The following is an 11,969-nucleotide window of genomic DNA, read 5'->3' on the forward strand; positions in this document are numbered from 1 at the left end:
ACCCGGTTTTCTGACATCCATAATTTTGAAGAGCTTCAAGAGGTTGGTCTGGCCTCCTACATTGCCTTGGTTCCTCGCAATTTGCCTACCAGTCTGCAGCTCGGGTATAAGACCTATTCAATCAAAATGAAGTTTGTGAAATCAGCCTGTATTCTGACAAAAATTATAGAGAGCGTTGTCCTGGGCCTGTGCGAGAAGAAATGCTGTTGCTGGACGTTGCAGCATTGAGTGTGCTATGTTACATAATACAACTACAAACAAAACAGTTCCAGAAACTAGTATAAATTATTGAATTGTAAAATACCGTATGAAGAACAGCTTTTCCTCTTCATCTCTTTTGTGTCATATCGACTTCAGAATATGAGAAGCCAACTTCTGTGGATGATTATTTTGTTTGCAGATTTGAACTTGGGCAAAATCAATCCAGGATGACTCAAAGACTAATTATTCTTTTCCAGTTCCTTACCCAGTGTGTAAGCAGCAGGACTTGATGACTGGGATACTTACTAATCATCTATTTTCAGTTGAAACACTCACTTTAATACAGCTTGCTTCTTCCAATGTTGCCTCCAGTTAGTATGTTGTTACTTAGTACTCTGTAAGACCACAGAGCAAGATGTTTTCTGCGTGATTTATAGCTATTATTAAAATTGCAATAGGGAATCTTTGAACCTCAAGATGTGACCATATTGTGTGCTTGGAAAAATAAATCTTTTCTGGAATTTAACAATAAAAAAAATTCAATCTCTTTGCTACCTTTTCAAACTTTAACACTACAACAATAGTCTCTTATTGTTAAAAGTTAACTTGGAAAGTTATTTGGATCATACGGAGTTCAGAAAAGTTGCAACATAAATGCAACATTCTCTTTCTGAAGATTGTCAGACATAAGAGCAGCAGTTGACCATTTGGTCTATCGAAAAAGGTTTGCTGTTCAGTAAGATTTGAGTGTGGTCTTAAACTCTACTTTTCTGACTCCCATAACTCCCTTATTAATCAAATGTCTGTATAACACTGCCTTAAAATAATAAATAATCCAGTCTTCACTGCTATACGGAGCAGAATCCCAAACATGCCAGAAAAGTTTGTCTTTATTTCCATCTTAAATTGGAGATCTCTAATTTCTAGCTGCATCAATCTATTTCTAGATTGCTCTGTCAGAGATAATCTTCCAGCATCTATTCTGTTAAGCCCCTTCAGATTTCAATAAGATCACTTCTGTTTCTTCAAATTCCAATGAATACAAGCCCAAATTGATTACCCTCTCCTCGTAAGCTAAACCCCTTCAAAACTGCAGCACAGTGGCTCAGTGGTTAGCGCTATGGCCTCATAGCACCATGGATCCACGTTCGATTCCAGCCTCGGGCAACTATCTATGTAGCTTTTGCACATTCTCCCAGTGTCTGCATGGGTTTCCTCCGGGTGCTCTGGTTTCATCCCACAATCCAAAGATGTGCAAGTTAGGTGAATTAGCCATGCTAAACCAGGAAGTTATTTGGGTTGAACTGAGAAATAAGAAAGAAATGATCACCTTATTGGGATTGTATTATAAACCCCCTAATAATCAGAGGGATATTGAGAAATAAATTTGTAAGGAGATCTCAGTTATCTGTAAGAATAATAGGGTGGTTATGGTAGGAGATTTTAACTTTCCAAACATAGACTGGGACTGCCATAGTGTTAAGGGTTTAGATGGAGAGGAATTTGTCAAGTGTGTACAAGACAATTTTCTGATTCAGTATTTGGATGTACCTACTAGAGAATGTGCAAAATTTGACCTACTCTTGGGAAATAAGGCAGGGCAGGTGACTGAGGTGTCAGTGGGGGAGCACTTTGGGGCCAGCAAACATAATTCTGTTAATTTTATTATAGTCATGGAAAAGGACAGACCAGATCTAAAAGTTGAAGTTCTAAATTGGAGGAGACGAATTTTGATGGTATTCGGCAAGAACTTTCAAAAGCTGATTGGGCGCAGATGTTTGCAGGTAAAGGGACGGCTGGAAAATTGGAAGCATTCAGAAATGAGATAAGGTGAGTCCAGAGACAGTACATTCCTGTTAAGGTGAAAGGAAAGTCTGGTAGATATAGGGAATACATTAAGGACAAAGGGTAACTAGGGAGAGATTAGGGCCTTAAAGATCAGCAAGGCAGCCTTTGTGTGGAGCCACAGGAGATTGAGGAGATACTAAATGAATATTTTGCATCAGTGTTTACTGTGGAAAAGGACATGGAAAATATAGAATATAAGGAAACAGATAGTGACATCTTGAAAAATGTCCATATTGTAGAGGAGGAAGTGCTGGATGTCTTGAAACAGATAAAAGTGAATAAATCCTCAGGACAGATCAGGTGTACCCAAGAACTTTGTGGGAAGCTAGGGAAGTGATTGCTGGGCCACTTGCTGAGATATTTGTATCATCGATAGTTACAGGTGAGGTGCTGGAAGACTGGAAGTTTGCTAACGTGGTGCCACTGTTTAAGAAAGATGATAAGGATAAGCCTGATGTGTGGCCAGTGAGCCTGATGTTGGTGGTAGGCGGGTTGTTGGAGGGAACCCTGAGGGACAGGATGTACATGTATTTGGAAAGGAAAGGAATGATTAGAGATAGTCAACATGGCTTTGTGCGTGGGAAATCATGTCTCACAAACTTGATTGCGTTTTTTGAAGAAGGAACAAAGAGAATTGATGAGGACAGAGTGGTAGACGTGATCTATATGGACTTCAGTAAGGCTTTCGGCAAGGTTCCCCAAGGGGAGACTGGTTAGCAAGGTTAGATCGCATGGAATACAGGAAGAACTAGCTATTTGGTTATAGAACTGGCTCAAAGGTAGAAGACAGATGGTGATAGTGGAGGGTTGTTTTTCAGAATGGAGGCCTGTGACCATTAGATTGCACAAGGATCAGTGCTGGATCCACCACTTTTCATCATTTATATAAATGATTTGGATGTGAGCTTAAGAGGTACAGTTAGTAATTTTGCAGATGACACCAAAATTGGAGGTGTAATGGACAGTGAAGAAGGTTACCTCAGATTACAATGGAATCTTGATTAGATGTGCCATTGGGCTATTAAGTGGCAGATGGAGTTTAATTTAGATAAATGCAAGGTGCTGCTTTTTGGGAAAGCAAATCTTAGGAGGACTTATACACTTAATGGTAATATCCAAGGGAGTGTTGCTGAACAAAGAGACCTTGGAGTGCAGGTCCATAGATCCTTGAAAGTGGAGTCACAGGTAGATAGGATAGTGAAGAAGGCGTTTGGTATGCTTTCTTTTATTTGTCAGAGTATTGAGTACAGGAGTTGGGAGGTCATGTTGTGACTGTACAAGACATTGGTTAAGCCACTTTTGGAATATTGCATGCAGTTCTGGTCTCCTTCCTATCGGAAAGATGTTGTGAAACTTGAAAGGGTTCAGAAACGATTTGCAAGGATATTGCCAGGGTTGGAGGATTTGAGCTGTAGGGAGAGGTCGAATAGGCTAGGGCTGTGGGGTGACCTTATAGAGGTTTATAAAATCATGAGGGGCATGGATAGGATAAACAAGCAAAGCCTCTTCCCTGGGGTGGGGGCATCCAGAACTAGAGGGCATACGTTTAGGGTAAAAGGGGAAAGATATAAAAGAGACCTAAGGGGCAACTTTTTCACGCAGAACAAAGAACATAGAAAAGGTCAGCACAGAACAGGCCCTTCGGCCCATAAAGTTGTGCCGAGGAGTATTCCTAATCAAAACTAAAATAACCTAAGCTACACTCCCCTAGATTCACTGCTAGCCATGTGCATATCCAGCAGTCGCTTAAATGTCCCTAATGACTCTGCTTCTACTACCAACGCTGGCAATGCTTTCCATGCATTCACAACTCTCTGCGGAAAGAAACTACCTCTGACATCTCCTCTATACCTTCCTCCTATTATATTAAAACTATGACCCATCGTGCCAGTCAGTCCTGCCCTGGGGAAATATATCTGACTATTAACTCTATCCATACTCCTCATTACCTTGTACACCTCAGTCAGGTCACCTCTCTTCCTCCTCCTCTCCAGAGAGAAAATTCCGAGCTTAGTCAACCTCTCTTTGTGAGACAAGCCTTCCAGTCCAGGCAGCTTCTGGTAAACCTTCTTTATACCCTCTCCAAAGCCTCCATATCTTTCCTATAATAGGGTGACCAGAACTGGACATAATATTCCAAGTGTGGTCTCACTAGGGTCTTGTAGAGCTGCAGCAAAACCTCGCAGCTCTTAAACTCAATACCTCTGTTAATGAAAGCCAAAACACCATATGCTTTCTTAACAAATCTATCCACTTGGGTGGCAACTTTGAGGGATCAATGCACTTGAACACCAAGTTCCCTCTGTTCCTCCACACTGCCAAGAATCCTGTCTTTAATCTTATATTCTGCATTCAAGTTCAACCTTCGAAAATGCATCACTTTGAACTCCATCTGCCATTTCTCAGCCTAGCTCTGCATCCTGTGTATGTCCCACTGTAGCCTACAATAGCCCTCGATACTATCAATGGCACCTCCAATCTTTGTATCATTGGCAAATTTATTAACCCACCCCTCAACCTCCTCATCCAAGTCATTCATAAAAACTACAAAGAGCAGAGGCCCAAGAACAGACCCCTGCAGGACACCACTCACCACTGACCTCCAGGCAGAATACTTTTCATTTACAACCACTCTCTGCCTTCTGTCAGCCAACTAATTCTGAATCCAGACAGCCAAATCTCCTTGTATCCCATACCTCCTGACATTATGAATGAGACTAACATAGGGAACCTTATCAAATGCCTTGCTGACGTCCATAGACACCACATCCATTGCTTGACCTTCGTCAACTTGTCTTGTCACCCCCTCAAAGAACTCAATAAGACTTGTGAGGCATCTCCTGCCCCTCACAAAGCCATGCTGACTGCCTTTAATCACTCTATGCTTTTCCAAATAGTCATGTATCCTATCCCTCAGAATTATTTCCAAAACCTTGCTGACCCCAGATGTAAGACTGACTAATCTATAATTGCCGGGGATTTCCCTATTCCCCTTCTTGAAAAGACAAACAACGTTCTCCTCTCTTCAATCCTCCGGTACGACTCCGATGGAGAGTGAGGAAGCAAGGATCTTTGCCAGCGGTTTACCAACCTCCTTTCTCGCTTCTCAGAGCAACCTAGGATAAATCTGGTCTGGCCCTGGGGACTTACTGATCTTAATGTTTGCCAAAATTTCCAGCACAACATCTTCATCAATCTTGATCTGTTCAAGCCTGTTTCCCAGCACCTTGAAGTTCTCATTCATAACAAGGTCCCTTTCCTTGGTGAAAACCGAAGCAAAAAACACATTTAGGGCTTCCCTATCTGCTCAGACTCCACGCACAAGTTCCTTACACTATCCCTGACCAGCCCTATCTTCTCCCTGATCATTCTCTTATTCCTCACAAATGAGTAAAATGTCTTTGGGTTCTCCCTAATCCTTCCTGCCAAACCTTTCTCGTGCCCCCTCCTGGTTCTCCCCAGTCCATTTCTGAGCTCCTTTCCAGTACGCCTGTAATCCTCTAAAGCTGTGCTGGATCCTTACTTCCTCCACCTTATGTAAGCTGCCTTCTTCCTTTTGACGAGCAGCTCCTCTTGTCATCCAGGGCTCCTTAATCTTACCCCTTCTTACCTGTCTCAGAGGAACAAATTTGTGCATCACTCACAACAGCCGCTCCTTAAATAGTCTCCACATGTCTGCTGTGCCCTTTCTGTGCTCTCAATCTATACTTCTCAACTCCTGTCTGAAAGTGTCATAATTTCCTTTTCCCCAATTAAATATCTTCCCTTGGTAACTGCTCCTTTTGCTCGCCAAGGCTATGATAAATGTGAGGCAGTTGTGGTCACTGTCACCAGTGTTCTCCCATCGCGAGATCTGACAACTGTCCTGGTTCATTGCTGAGCACCAAATCCAAAATGGCCTCTCCCCTCGTTGGCCTGTCTACATACTGAGTAAGGAAACCCTCTTAAACACACCTGACAAAAACGGGTCCACCTAAATCATCTGCACTAGGGAGGATCCAATCAATATTGGGAAGGTTGAAATCACCCATAACAACAACCCTGCTGCATCTGCCGGCCTATGAGTTCTTCAATCTCCCTACTGCTATTTGGGGATCTGTAGAAAACTCCCAGTGAGGTGCTGTTCCTAACTTCCACCCATACTGTCTCCGTAGACAAACCTTCCTCAACAGCCCCTTCGTTTTTGTAGCTGTGATGCACTCTCTGATTAGCAATGCTACACCCCCTCCTCTTTTTCCACCCTCCCTGTTCTTTTTAAATGTTCTAAACCCTGGAACATCAAGCAACCATTCCTGCCCCAGTGAAACCCACGTCCCAAGTACTGATCCATGCTCTCAGTTCATCACTCTTATTTCTGACACTCCTTGTATTAAAGCAGACACATTTTAACCAATCCCTTTGTTTCATCACGTGAAAAACCTTTCCAGTAGATTGACTAAATCATGTCACTGCCCCATCTACAACTAACCCCCTCTCAGATATGTAGCTCTGATTCCCAACCCCTTGCCAAACTAATTTAAACCCTCTCAAACCACATGAACAAATCTCCCACATTTGTGCCTCTCCAGTTCAGGTGAAACCCATCCTTCATGTACAGGTCCCACCTTCCCCAGAAGGCATCCCAATGGCCTAAGTATCTGAAGCCCTCCCTCCTGCACCAGCCTCGCAGCCACATGTTAAGCTGTACTCACTGACTGTTCCTCACCTCACTGTCTCGTGGCACCGGTAGCAAACCTGCGATCACTACTCTACTCGTCCTACTCTTCAGCTTCCAACCTAGCTCTCTGTAGTCACTTTTCAGATCCTCAATCCCTTTCCTGGCTATATCATTGGTGCCTATATGTAGCACGATTTCTGACTGCTCCCCCTCCCCCTTCAGAATCCTGTAACTCCAATCGGTGGCATCCCGAATCCTGGCACCGGGGAGGCAACATAGCTTCCGGGAGTGCCATCAATGTTCTGTCAATTCGTCTAACTGTTGAGTCCCTTACCACTAACATTCTTCTGTTCTCCCCTCCTTCCCTTCTGAGCCTCAGTGCCAGAGACCTGACAACTATGGCTTTCCCCTAGTAGGCCATCCCCACCAGCGGTATCCAAAACAGTATATTTATTTCTGAGGCAAACAGCCACAGGGGATCCCTGCTCTATCTGTTGGTTCCCTTTCCTCCCCTGACTGTAACCCAGCTGTCCTTATTTTGTATCTGAGGAGTGACCACCTCCCTGTACATCCTCTCCATTTCTCTCTCAGCCTCCCAGATGATCCGTAGTTCATCCAGCTCCTGCTCCAGTTCCCTAACTCGGTTTTCAAGGAGCTGGAGTTGGGTGTAGTTCCCGCAGATGTCGCCAGCGGAGACACGTGTCGTGTCTCTCACCTGCCACATTCTGCAGGAAGAACATGCATACCCCGCTAATCTGAAAACCCACACAGGACTAAACAAGGAAGAAGAGAGGAAAAGAAAAAAAATGAGAAAACCTGAAAACTTACCGAGTTTACAGATTCCTAGTAAGATTAGAGGAGATGGGTGGGAGGGATGCCCTATGGTGTAGGGTCTCAGGTTTAGATTTCACCCACTTAAAATCTTCCCGGCAGCCCTCGTTCCTCTCTGCCCTCTCTCCTCACCGTTCTGTTCAAAGAGGGTGGTACATGAATGGAATGAGCTGCCAGAGGAAGTGGCGGAGGCTAGTACAATTGCAACATTTAAAAGGCATCAGGTTGGATATATGAATAGGAAGGCTTTGGAGGGACATGGGCCGGGTGCTGGCTGGTGGGACTAGATTGGGTTGGGATATCTGGTCGGCATGGACAATTTGGACCGAAGGGTCTGTTTCCATGCTGTACATCTCTATGACTCTGACTCTATAAATTGCCCATAGTGTTCAGGGATGTGTGGGTTAGGGGTAAATGTAGAGTAATGGGGAATGGGTTTAGTGGGCTAATCTTCAGAGGATCGGTGTGGACTTATAGGGCTGAAGGGCCTGTTTCTATGCTGTAGGGATTCTAAGAAAACCTGATTCTAAGAAAAACCTGGAATCAGCTTTATGGACATTCTCTGGACTTCTTTCCAAGTATATTCCTTGGAAGAAAAGAAACCAAAACTAGAATTATTCCAAATGTTCTGTACAGCTGTAGTCTCTCAATGCCCAGTACAGCTGTAGTCTCTCAATGCCCAGTACAGCTGTAGTCCCAGGATGTCCTGTGCAGCTGTTGTCACAATGCCCTGTGCAGCTGTAGCCTCTCAATGTCCTGTGTGGCTGTAGTCACAATACCCTGTACAGCTGTAGTCACAATGCCCTGTACAGCTGTAGTCACAATGCCCTGTACAGCTGTAGCCTCTCAATGTCCTGTGTGGCTGTAGTCACAATACCCTGTACAGCTGTAGTCACAATGCCCTGTACAGCTGTAGTCACAATGCCCAGTACAGCTGTAGTCACAATGCCCAGTACAGCTGTAGTCTCTCAATGCCCTGTACAGCTGTAGTCTCACAATGCCCAGTACTGCTGTAGTCCCAGAATGTCCTGTGCAACTATAGTCTCACAATGCCCAGTACTGCTGTAGTCTCTCAATGCTCTGTACAGCTGTCGTCTCTCAATGCTCTGTACAGCTGTAGTCCCAGAATGTCCTGTGCAGCTGTAGTCTCTCAATGCCCTGTACTGCTATAGTCCCAGAATGTCCTGTGCAGCTGTAGTCTCTCAATGTCTTGTACACCTGGAGTCTCACAATGTCCTGTACAGCTGTAGTGAGATATCCCAGCTTTTATCTTCCTGCCTCCTTGAAATAAAGGCCGATATTCCAACTGCCTTCCTAATTAGTTGCTGCATTTAACTTAATTGTGATTCACATGCAAAGTTTCCCAGATAACCCTACCTTTTGCTTGTTCCCTCTGTTTAGTTAATATTATGCTTCTCTATTATTCCTGCCACAGTGGTCAACCTCACCTTTAGTTATTATTGTTTTAAGTTCCTCTATCGCCATCCCAACTACTTTTCCCTAGCCCCACACCCCCTCCCCCTTCCCCCTCCCCAGTCCTGATGATGGCTGAAGCTCAATTCTCTTGCTCCTCCGATCCTGCCTGACCTGCTGTGCTTTTTCTAGCGCCACATCTTTTCAACTTTGTTTTAAGTTCCACTTCCCTTTCACCCCTTGATATTTTTATCCTCGCAGGATGATCTCTGTATCTTCTCTGGTAAACATAAATACAAACTATTTGCTAAAAGCCTTTGCCACTTCCTTGTTTTCCATTTTTTTTAACTCCCCAGTTTCATCTCCTATTTATGTGCTTGTAAAAGCTTTTACTTCTGTACTTATGTTTCTAGTTATAGCTCATACTCCAATCTCTTCCTTTTTTTAAATCGTTCTTTCCTTTGCTAGGTTTTGAAGTGTTTCCAATCTCTGGGCTACCAATAATCTTCCCAGTGTTGTACATCTTTTCTTCAAATTTAATCCAAATGTCAGTCTCTATAATTAACATTGTTAGTGCATTCATTTGAGTCTTTCTTTCTCATTGGAACATAGCTTTGTCAAGAGTTAAGGAATATTTCCTTAAAGGATTGGTACTTATATCCTGTCTTACCTTTTATTTTCAATTCAATTTTAGGCAACTCTGCCTTCATACTTATGTAGTTCTCTTTATTTAAGATTAAGGCATTAGTTTCCAATGAAATTTCTCTTCCTCAACCTGCTTGTGAAATTCTACCATGTAATGATCAGTTTTACTGAGACAAACCTTTACTACAAGTCATTAATTAATTCTGTCTCCTCATGCTTACCAAGTCAAAATTATGCTGTTCCCTGGTTGGTTCCAGAACATATTTATCTAAAAAGCTGTCATAAATGCACTTTATGAAGTTATCTTCCAAGCTACATTTGCCAAGTTAATTTGCTTAATCAATATGAAGAGATTAAGATCACCAATGATCATTGCAGTACCTTTCTTCCAAGCTCCCATTATTTCTTGATATATATTTGGTGCGACAATGTAGATAATGTCAAAGGCCCTATAAACTCTGTATCAGTAACTCCTTTACTAGTTCTCATCTCCACCTGAACTAATTCTATATTTTGATCTTCCAAATCAAGGTTATTTCTCACAACTGCACTGATCTCATTGTTTGTGAACAAACCTCTTTACCTTTTTCCTTGCCTTTCTGAAATGTCAACTGCCCGATAATGTTGAGGTTTTGCAACCACATCTTTGTGATGGCAATCATATCATATGCTCATTTATTTTTATTTGCTTTAGCAAAATATAAATTTTATAATGAGTGCAATTGAATAAAGAGATTTTGTATTTTGTACCTTTTCCCTTACTTTGACCTTTTTTGTTGGAACTCTTACAACTCTTTGATGCACTCATGTGTTTCCGTCTCTTTGTGTCACATAATTATCACCACTGCATCAGTATCCCGTACAATTGTCTTTTTTTGTCTCTGTTAATTTCCAAATTTCTTGCTTTACACTGAGAATGTACAGATTTCACTAAAAAGCACCTTGGTATTAACTATTCATTTTCTGCATCTACTTTGATTTGAATTGAATTGAATCATTTATTGCCATGTGTATTCAATGTGAAATACAGTGAAGAGTGTGTGTCATTGCCATGCATTGGCACCATTCACATTAATGTAAAATAAAAAATAAAGAAAGATAACTTAAAGAGAGTCCAACTTTTCCTTCTCCGCTGCTACAGCCTCGCTCTCGGCCTCCCAACCCATGCCATGCCACCACCAGAGTCCTGCTCCCGGATACATCTGCCCACTCCAGGCAGAAACCGGATTCCTGTTCCAGGCTTCACACTTTGTAGCCACACTGTCTCTGAAGATGCCACCACCACGCCAGAACCCATCGAAGCCACCTTCCTACCAAAGAGCTCTCTTTATCAGGTAAGTTTGAACATAAACTAAATCAAACTGAGAAAAGAAGGGGAAAAGGAAAAATAAAAAGAAAACTAAAAGCAGACGAAGAGAACAAGCCCAGGCACAGGACCTCAGATGTTGCCTATCCTACTGTCGCCATCTGTTACTGTTCATGCTCCATCAGCATTGATCTTGGGAAAAAAATACTTTGGTAAATTGTTGACAAATGATAAATGATATTTCAGTCGAGTGGAGGTATTCATTACTTTAAAACTATATTCCTACCTTTATATCATTGTGGCAACCTGCTCTCTCACTGAGCATGAAACAACTCCGCGCAGAGCAGAAAGGGAGGTGCTGAGAATGCAAGTGAGAGTCGCAGGTCTGAGTGTTTCCATTGTAACAAAGTGGGATTCTTTTGTTCAGAATTCTGGAAGTTGAGAGGAAGCTATTAGGACTCTTTGGAATTCGTAAGAGGACGTAAAAGGAACATTCTACAGATTACATTGTAGCTGTAACTACCACTACAAAACTGAACTTAAACAATTGGTTTTCAGCATCTGCAGTCATTGTTTTTACCTTGAACTTAAACAATGCCATGCATACAGGAGAGGTGAATAGGGCAGATGAAACATTTTGTTGAAAGGAAGGTTTTCCATCAAAATATGGAGTTAAACTCAGTATTTTAATCAAGAATACAAGAGGTACTCAAACTGTTTTGCGAGAGAAGGATCTCATTTTTGGTCCAGAGAATGCATTATTGAAAGCCAAAGTTTTAATAAATAGGATTCGTATACAGGTTCCTTTGTACAAAGTGCACTTAAAATATGAATTACTGTCTGGAGAAGTGGTGGTAGTTATTCTGAAATTACCAGTGAATCAAGTTAACTTACTGCTATGTGATAACACACAGGAGTGAGAGTGAAAGCTTTGTCTATATCGCAGGAGATCCAAGTGAATGTCACAGTAACAATTTGCAGGTATTTTTCCATCGTATATGGTGACCAGAGTAATGGTTAAACAAAGTTTATCATCAGAAGTCAAAGTTATACCAAATGCAGAGGTTA

At 42.3% G+C, this 11,969-nt stretch overlaps 1 protein-coding gene across 1 annotated transcript in view; it reads left to right on the forward strand.

Moving 5' to 3' along the window:
- Positions 1 to 10,751, forward strand: part of diaph2 (diaphanous-related formin 2) — a 780,284-nt gene extending 769,533 nt beyond the window's left edge. Inside the window, exon 30 of the transcript XR_011964075.1 lies at positions 10,737 to 10,751. The gene's annotated coding sequence lies outside the window, so the exon portion shown is untranslated. The remainder of the gene's footprint in view (positions 1 to 10,736) is intronic.
- Positions 10,752 to 11,969: the final 1,218 nt, after the last annotated feature.

The sequence above is a fragment of the Chiloscyllium punctatum genome, chromosome 25 (assembly GCF_047496795.1).
Source record: "Chiloscyllium punctatum isolate Juve2018m chromosome 25, sChiPun1.3, whole genome shotgun sequence".
Lineage (NCBI taxonomy): Eukaryota > Metazoa > Chordata > Chondrichthyes > Orectolobiformes > Hemiscylliidae > Chiloscyllium > Chiloscyllium punctatum.